The 10203-nt window shown below is 34.5% G+C and overlaps 1 long non-coding RNA gene across 1 annotated transcript; it reads right to left on the bottom strand.

Moving 5' to 3' along the window:
• Window positions 1–300: 300 nt before the first annotated feature.
• Window positions 301–9906, bottom strand: LOC145719154 (uncharacterized). The gene is made up of 3 exons (XR_014142210.1): window positions 9750–9906; window positions 7133–7228; window positions 301–3086 (listed from the first exon to the last, which is right to left on the bottom strand). It is a non-coding gene; the product is annotated as an uncharacterized LOC145719154 (long non-coding RNA).
• Window positions 9907–10203: the final 297 nt, after the last annotated feature.

Here is a 10203-nt window from a genome sequence, read left to right as displayed (position 1 = left end):
CCAGTGTTGAAAAAAATTAAAGATGCTTTTCCACCCATCCTATGATTTTTGTTATTTAAGTAGATCCATATTTAGTTTCTATATAAATACTAAGATAAGACAGTTAACACTGCCCCAGAGGCACACATTTGAACAAGTCTGAAGGGCTGGTAAGGGACAGATTTCATACATAACACTGGGGTACTGCTGTGTCTGTCTCCTCTCTGTGCACATATCCCTTTTATATATACATTTTTAAATAAACTAAAAAAAAACCTAATTATTTTTGATTAAAATGTTTGTAAAAAAGCCCATTACAGATTTGCTATTTTGGAAAAATTGATAAAATACATTATGGTTAAAGAACAGAATTTATACCAAAATGTTTGAAGTATTTTTTCATTCTTCCTTGATTTGTCTGAGAGTTGGCTTGGCAGACTGTGCAGCTATGAAATATTCATATTTGCTGAATAAACGAATGACTGAATTGTTGCTAATGTTCTCCCATATTTGGGGTAGTTACAGTGATCACACCAGAGGAGAAATTAGAAGATTGTTGGCTGCCCCAATTTGCATATTTGTATACAAAGGGAAGAAGAGGTAATCATATCTCTTTTCTTCTTCAGGGAGACACAAATAAAGAAACATGAATAAATAAAATGAACTGGCTGTGTTGTCTTCAATTTCAGATTTACATCATTTCTTTTCTTTTTCCTATTCATTTCCCCTGTCTCCTAAAATACAGTTCACAGAAAAATGATGCTATACTCTTTGTAAATGAAGGCAAGACTGACCAATATAAGAAAAGTCAAAAACTCCACTACATTTTTACATTGGAAATCATTAGCTAACAAACTTCTCTGAAAGAAAAATAACATGTATGTTCAGTTCTGTTGGTAAACACAGCTTAAGTCTGTTCAAATTCAGCAGAGGTAAGAAAGGCCTATCATCTGCCTGTCAGTAGCCTATCCTTTACTTGGAGACTGTCTAAGTATTCAAGGAGATCCAACTGGAGAGAGGGTTATCAATATTCAAATGTAAAGAGTAGGTGCCTATGGCCAAAGTTCAGAGAAAGTGCTTATGCTGAAAGATTTACCTTAAAGAAATGAGTCTGGGAAGTTAAGATTTTCTTCTTGAAAAAGGACAATAATCATACTTTCCATTTGTCTATGACGTTAGTTTCTGAACTGCTTCCTCCTCCAGTCTCATTTTTTTTTTGGTACGATATAATTCTAACATCTTCTCTAATTAAAAGTTTTTAAAAATAAATTTTATATTCTATAAACATGAATATGAACATAACTCTTATTACATGGAAATTAGTCTGCGAATGACATGGGAAGAAATTTACATTAGAGAATCAATCAAATGAAAAATGCTTAGGAAACGAAAGTAAGCTAAGTGCCTAATTATCATTTAAATATCATATTTGTATTATTTCATCTCATCACGGCATTTGACACTAGGAACCATTTGTCCCCTCCTACACATAAGATCAGAATCCCTGCCTCCTTTAGTTTTTGTCATCTTGGATTCTCTTGGCTACAGCCTTCTCACTGCTCCTGTTCAGTCTCCTTCAAGGATTCCCCTCCCTGAACTCATACAACAAAATGAAGACATTTTCTAAGGTCCTGTCCTTAAAAATTCTTTTTCAGTTTCTGAATAAAACAGTTATTCAATACCCTCTGTGTGCCAGAAACTATGTTGAGTTGCTAAGAATACAAGGAAGGAGAGCAGACATGGGTCTTGTTCTCAAGGAGTCTGCAGACTGATGACATTGAAGACAAAATGCAAAAAGAGTTAATTACAAATTCTCCCAAGTGCTATGAATCAAAAATCCAGCACACTGTTATGAGAAATACAAGGGGACCTAACCTAGTCTGGAGGCTGGAAGGCTCTCTGAGGTAGGGATGTCTGAGCAGTGGTGATCTGAAGAACGTGCAGATGGCAAGAGAGGCACGGAGATCCTGTGGGGAGGAAGGATGATGTACTGACGGAAGCAGAAGGCCACCATCAGAGCTGCAGCACAAGAAATGAGGGGAAGAGGTAGTCAGCCACATCACATGAAGCCTCCAGGCAAGCTTCTATACTCCATGGCTTCAATTCTCAGTCCCGTGCCAAAGACTCCCTTCCTATCCTGGTTTGCTAGCACCAGTCCTAAGCTTCTGACAGCTGCTTGAATATTTGCACATGAATGTTTTCATGTCACTTCAAACTCAATTCATTATCTTTTATCTGGACTACTGCAATAGTTTCCTAACTTGTTAACCAGATGCGCATTTATCTGCACTCATCAGCAGAAAGCAGGTGTCCCAAGTTCAAACTAGGAGCAGAGAGGAGCTAACTACATGGATCTGTGAATATCAACTAGACTGCAATAGTTCAATGCCCATGCATTCTCAGACTTGAAGATTCCACTTGATTAGTACTGCTTTGAGTAACAGAGCAAAAACAAAAAACAAAACCTCCCATATTCTTAAATATCAATATATGATAAATACTGGAAATCATGTAAATTAAAAATGAATCACTACAATTATACATTAAAATACATGACAGCATAATTTTAGAAAGTACATAATTTATTACATTTATGAGTTTATAATAAAATGGATACTTGGGAACTTAAGAAAATGAGTTAGGAGTAACAATTAGATGTAAAATTCTCAAATCATGGAACCTGAAATACTAAAATTCTAACATTATCTTAAAAATCTCTTTCCCATTATTAGTATAGTTTGAAAATTATTATGCTCTTCCAAGGGAAGGAAGGGGGAATTGAAAAACAGACACGTTGATGAAGGCAATGAATTCTTCTCAGCTGGCTTTTTTCTCCACTGAAGCTCAACATAGGGTTATATTTTCTTTACTTACAGGAAGCTGCCACTGTTCTGTTTTCCAATAACCCTCAAAACAGAATGGAAAATGCCTATGCAAAATGACACAAGCCTTAACCATTCTCTGCAGGTTTTTACCATTTCAATACACTTCTAGTCCAACAGCTTTCCCAATTCTAAAGTTCTGTGAGTGAACTATGAATATTTTTAAATATTTTCCAGATTCATCATGGAGGCTGCTTTTCTTCTCTGCACTGTAATCACACTGAGCTGCAATTAAAATAGACAATCAGTAAATAGTTACTTTTTCTATGGAAAATCTTACACTAATACAAAGTATAATGCATCACAACTTACAATTATTGAAAATAATCTTACTGGAGAGGGTCCTGTAAGAGGTCATTTTTGGTGTTCATGTCTGTTTTACTCTTGAGACTTTAAAATACCTGTATTACACTAGAGATATGCATGTCAAATATGACATTCCATAGCTCAGAGTGATATACAGTACTTAGAATTCCAAAACATATTTCACAGATGGATGAAAAACATCTAGATAAAAAGTTAACTAGAAAAGTGAGTAAAATACAAATTAAGTGTGAGCCAGCACAACACAAGACTGGTAATAAGATGATGACAGATCATAGTAAGAAAGCTCTAATAGGTAAACAGTCTTCAAATATCAATTGGAGTTGATATTATATATACAAATCTAACAGTACAATAGAGTATACATCATAAAGAAGCCTTCTCACCACTGTCCTTCATTCCTAGCCCTCTTTCCAGATACAATCATTATTTCCATTTTCTAAGTATATTTCTAGAAATAAATTCTAAATGAGAATAGATGCATGTATTTCCTCACCTCTTTTTATTTAAAAAATGATAAAGTACTCTACACACTTTTCATCTTGGTTTTTTCCTTCTAAATGATCTACTTTACAAATGTCTCCATGTAAGACCTACTTTATTCCCCTTAACAGCAGCAAACTTTCCTTGTATGGATACTCCATAATTTAACTGGTTTTCTATGGATGGGCATTTAGGTGGCTTTTAATCTTTTAAAATTATAGGCAATGCTGCAATTAGTATTTTGACACGCTTCCCTGCACAGACTTGCCCAGGTCCAAGTACACCACCTGCAGAATAAATTCTTAGAACGACTGGGTCAAAGGTGATGTACATCCAAATTTTTTGAGAGATACTGCCAAATTGGGCTCCAAAGAGATTGCACCAACACACATTTACATCAGTGATGTGTGGAAGTGCCAGCATAATGTATCATCAAACTTCATGATCTGACATGATTGTGAAATGGTGTAAAATGATATGCGATTACGGTTTAAGCTTGTATTTGTCTTATGGATGAGGATGAGCCCATCTTTTCAAATATTTAAAAGCCATCTGTCTTTCCTTTTCTGTAAGTTTTATTCTTTGTCTATTGTACTGTTGCACTTTTTTTGTTGATTTAGCCATTCTTTTTTTTTTTTTAGATTTTATTTATTTATTTGACAGACAGAGACACAGCGAGAGAGGGAACACAAGCAGGGGAAGTGGGAGAGGGAGAAGCAGGCTTCCCGCAGAGCAGGGAGCCCGATGTGGGACTCGATCCCAGGACCCTGGGATCATGACCCGAGCCGAAGGCAGTTGCTTAACCAACTGAGCCACCCAGGCGCCCTAGCCATTCTTTACATATATGTTAAGGATATTACTTTTGTCACAGTATTGCAGATACTTTTTCTCAGTTTGTCATTGATTTTATAACTTTAAAATGCAGATATCTGAAATTTTACATGTTCACATTTATTAATTTCTTTCCATAGTTCCTAGGTTTTGTGTTCTTGCATAGAAAGGCTTCACCACACTGATTTTAGTGTTAAAAGAACGCAGTATGGCTTTTAGTAGTTTAGACTAATACACTTAGAACATACAACCATAGTCCAAAGATGGATGAAGAATGTACAGAGAAAGTTGATCAGAATAGCACATTCAGAGCATGGAAGACTCGGTACAATGCAGGGCTTGTGTATGATGCTGGGCTGCATGTTAGAGGAAATAATAATCTTCTAACTCCAATCCTTTGTTTCATTAAGTATCAGGCCCTTACTAGGATAGTCTTTCTAATAACAGTTTCTAGTTTTTAGAGGAAGATGGGAAAATAGGAAGAATTCAGAGAAAGCAAAGACAAAGATTTTTAAAAACTGAATATATGTCTAATACAAAAAGTTTATAACTTGGACTCATTTAAAAGAGAAAAAATATTCACTCCACTCCAGGGAATAATTCCTTTTTGTGGATAGGGACAATGCTGAATGACTACTTTTCATCTTCAATGAAAACAGGATGGAAGGAGAAAAGCTTAAGGAAAAAACTCCAAAGTGGTTACTGACACAGCATTAAAAAAAAAAAGCGCACAAAGAGAAGGGTGAAATCTTTGTCATTAGAGAGTTTAAGTAACAGGAGAAAAACATCTGTGTTGGGCTGCTTGGGTTTAATTCTGTCAGGAGGAAGACTAAACGAGATGCCAACTGGATTATCTAATTAAGGTTCTATAACTACTCTTTTTACTATAGAACTCAAGGTTGTTGATTTTACGTAGGCATTTTCTTTACCATATTCCTTAAAAAAGGTAAACTTGAAGCTCTTAGGACTGTGATGTAGAGATTTAACTTCTTATATAACTAAGTATTTACTAACCACTTAATGATTATACTAAATGCTTATATGTGTTAATTCCTTTGATTTTTCAGTAACTCTGTAAGGGAGGTGTTATTATTCTACATCAAATATGAAGACACTGAGGCTTAGAAAAGTTGAAATTGCCCCAAATCACATGGCTACTTAATGGCACCAGGCTATGTGCCTGACACCAAAATACACACTCTTAAGATACTTCCCAGTACACCTTGGCTCCTGTTAACTTATAATCTAAATGAATGACTGCCTTCTTGAATGATAAACTACTTAATCTATTAATTCATAATTTAATAAGAAATTAAATTTATTTGATAAAGCTATAATTACTTTTAAGAGGGGAGGGGAACAGAAGGGCAAATTACCAGATTTTCTTTAAGTGCCATGCATTGTTCATATCAGAAGTAGATTTCAAAAAAATCTATAAATATCACATACATAAACTGAAATCAGTGAGTATTTAGAGCTGCTGTAGTATGTATGAAATACTCTTATATCTATGCATAATATTAATTTTGATTGAAACAGTACATTTATAACCAAACATATTTAATAAGGTAGTAACATGGTTTCTTTGCCTGCCTATCTAGATCTATCCATCTAAACTGCTTCCAGCCTATCTTTATAATTGCCAGACGATCTCACATTGTTCCTAATAGGAGGGAGGAGGAACTATTGCTCCCATTTTAAGTAAATGGCCCATTTTCTTTATATGAAGTGTGTATGAGTAATTACCCCTTAGTATTTTATTGATGTTCTGCATTTTCTACTCTATTTCCCATTGGACAACTTTTATACAGTATTTTAGATTTATATGGTTATATACAAATGTGCATTAAATGAACTTAACCTATAAGTCATTTTTTCCATTTAAAAAACTACAATAAAAACAAAGTGCAATTAGAAATATTACATTCAAAGCAATGTTTTCTACTTCCAAATCTGTCAGTGATCATGCCTAGAGAGAATAAAATTTTAGAGCAGTGCTGTCCAAAAGAACTTTTTGTGATCATAGAGTTCTATTTATGCTGTCCAATATGAGGATCATAATTACATATGGCTACTGAGCACTTGAAAGCCAGCCAGTGCAGGGCACCTGGGTGGCTCCCATTCGGTTAGGCATCTGACTCTTGGTTTTGGCTCAGGTCATGATCTCTGGGTTGTAGGATCGAGCCCTGCATTGGGCTCTGCACTCAGCATGGAGTCTGCTTGAGATTCTCTCCTTCTCCCTCGGCTCCTTCCCTCACTTGCACGTGTACTCTCCTCTCTCAAATAAATAAATCTTAAAAAAAAAAAAAAGAAACCCAGCCAGTGTAATGAGGATTTCAAATTTTAATTTACTTAATTTTAATAATTAATTTAAATTTAAACTGCTGCTTATGGCTAGTGGCTATCATATTGGACAGCACAGTTCTAGATTTAGGTGTCAATTTAGGAGACTCGTGTTTATTTCTGTTTTTAAAGTTTACTTTTTCAACCTCAAATATTAAAGAGACTACTTATAAATAGTTTAATCAAGTAAAAATAAAACTACTAGTTCTCTGGGAACTTTTGAGGAACTTTTCTTATCTTTTGATCTACTCAGACTATTTACTCTCAGGGATAATGAGGAAGTTCCCTACCTGCTGGGAAGCTGAAGCCGCTCTCTGTTCCGCCTGACTTAGACGCCTTTGAAGTCTGTTGGCTTTTTCTTGATGCTCTAGAATTAGTTTCTCATTCTGTTATGGGGAAATACAAACAAACAAGTTAGAAATCCATATGTGACACAGAAAGGTTTTGTGGAATAATCAATGAAAAATTTGAATATCACTTTACTTCTTATAAAACGCGAAGATAATATAGCTCCAAATTTATATTTTTTCAAATTATGAATTTCAAAGTTCAAAATTGGTTTCACACTTTGACTACATTATTTTTTCCCCTCCACATGTTACCAAAGAAAGTGAATTAAATCTAAAATCAAAGTGAATCAGAAGACCAAGATTTTCAATATATATATTTTAAAATATTTGATATTAACCTTGAGATGCTAGATCACTGCTTCAGAATCACCTGGAATATGAAAACACAACCAGAGCTTCAGTAGGATGGGATGAATTTTGAGAATCGGCACTCCTACTGAGTTCTTAGGTGGTGTTGATGTTATTTGCTAGTGATTCAGAACTACCATGTGAAAGCAAGCTTCTAGAGAAATTGTGACGTTGCCACTATTAAAGTGCAAAGAACAGAAAATATTCATTCTAGAAGTCTTGATTTTTAAAAAGATAGACTTGTCTTAAACGATTTATATGTTAAAGATGTTACTTAAAAGGGGGAAGAACTCTGTTTCTACATGCTCCCCAATACATTTGTATACTCTAGAGGATATTAGGATCATCAACAAATATGGCATTGGTATGGATTGAATTATGTCCCTAAAAAAGGATGTTGAAGTCTTAAACCCCAGTACTTATGAATGTGATCTTATTTGGAAATAGGGTCTTTGCTGATAATTAAGGTAAGATGAGGTTTTAGGATGGATCCTAATCCAATACACCTAGTACCTTCATAAAGAGGGGAAATTTGGACACAGAGACTGACATGGACAAAGGGAAGACCACATGAATACACATGGAAAATACCATCTACAAACCAAGGAACGCATGAGGCCACCAGAAACTAGGAGAGAGGCATAGAATAGGTTCTCCCTCAGAGGGGACCAATCTTGCTGACTTGATTTGGACTTCTGGCCTCCAGAATTGTGAGACAGTAAATTTCTGTTGTTTAAATCACCAAGTTCATAATACTTTGTTAGAGTAGCCTTAGGAAACTATATGGACATTATGAATATAAATCTGTCACAACATACTGTAATGCAGACAAGTTCAAAGAAACTACCAATTATAAAATGTATTTGTCCTTTCCATACTTACTAGCCTGAAAAAAAAAGTTTCTGTACAACTAGAATTATTATGTGGTTTTCTGGCACTTGTCTGAATTGAGAGAGTAACATCAGTCTAATCAGGAATAGTAAGAAAAACAGACTTTCTATGAAGAACTAGATAGTTTCCAGCCTAACATATAAGTGATAATGGTGAATGTCATGCCTAGTAATATAAAATACTGAAATAACAATATACTGCTAAAATGAGATTATATTTTTTATTGTGCCCAAAAGCAAAATTAAATTTTATGAAGAGAACTACACTGGCTGTTTCAATTTACCAAGATATTTAAATATGTAGTCTTAAATTTAAAAGGTGCATCATTAACACTAGAGAAAACCTGGGGGTAAAATCACATCATCTATAATAATCACTTTCATAGGTACCATCAGATTACATACAATATGCATTTTTCTGTGCTACCACCATAATGGTTAAGAAACAGTCCAGGTTAGGTAAATCATAATATATGCAACTGTTCTTTTTCAACTGATCATTTTGGTTGCTTTTGATCTTCTAATATTATTAACATTATTGTGTTGAATATCTGCCTTTAAATTTTTTCATATTTTAAATTATTTCCTTAAGTACAGATTCCTGGAAGTTTTGAAAACGACAAGTATTTTAATGGCTATTGTTTGTATTCTAAATGGCTCATATCAATTTATAATGCTTTGAAACTTAAGAGTAATTTTGTTATGGCTTCTATAGATGGCCACAAAAATATAGCCAACCATATAGTGTATTAATGAAATTCCAACAAACACATTCGAAGTTAGAACATCAAACGAAGAACTAGAGTTCTAGAAAGCTCTAATCATAATCTAGACATTAACTTTTTTTAAAGATTCAAAGAGAAAAATGATGAGCTCTTGCTGCATTTAGTTCTAAAGCATTAATCTGAAGAAGTACTTTAATATATTCCAGTAGGCAAAGGTAATTTCTACATTTCTTATGTGTTGAATTAAAACAAAATAAGAGGAAAGGGCTAAAAAATATAATCTTAGACATGCTTAGAAATGAAGGGGATCTTAACACATTTTCTGCAACACGGCACAAGTTATATTGGGGAAACTGAAATAGGAGCTCTACCTTTTGTCATTTACATATGATGAATCACTGACTTTCAAAGTTTTTATTCACATTATAAAATGTGGACTTTTAGGGTTATGGATGATTTCTCTACAAGGAGTACTCACCTCTGTATGGTCATTTCCAAGTAGAGAATTAATTTGGAGTTGGCTCAGATAAAATTCAGAAAAAATGTGTATCAAGCTGCAGCAGAAAGTACTTCCCGGGAGAGTCATTATCTTACCTCAACTACCTTTTCATTTGCCATTTCCAGCTGAGAAAGCAGCTCTTGGGTATGAAGTTTCTGTCGACTCAGCTCACTCCTATTAATCAAGAGACAGTCCCCCCACCCAAGCCATTAATATCATTGTTCAAAAATCTAACAAAATAGAATCTTTTTTAGTGAGATATATGTTCTGTTCATGTTTTAAACAAAAATACCTTATGTGTAAAACAAAGTCTCTTTTCAACAGACCATATTTTAAAGGACTCATTTCTTTTTTTTTTTATTCTTATGTTAATCCCCATACATTACATCATTAGTTTTAGATGTAGTGTTCCATGATTCATTGTTTGTGCGTAACACCCAGTGCTCCATGCAGAATGTGCCCTCCTCAATACCCATCACCAGGCTAACCCATCCTCCCACCCCCCTCCCCTCTAGAACCCTCAGTTTGTTTTTCAGAGTCCATCGTCTC

This window comes from Leptonychotes weddellii, unplaced genomic scaffold, assembly GCF_054177405.1.
Source record: "Leptonychotes weddellii isolate Sample4059 unplaced genomic scaffold, ASM5417740v2 HiC_scaffold_3212, whole genome shotgun sequence".
NCBI classification, from domain to species: domain Eukaryota; kingdom Metazoa; phylum Chordata; class Mammalia; order Carnivora; family Phocidae; genus Leptonychotes; species Leptonychotes weddellii.
The sequence above is the reverse complement of the archived record's forward strand: the minus strand, read 5'-3'. Positions and strand labels throughout refer to the sequence as shown.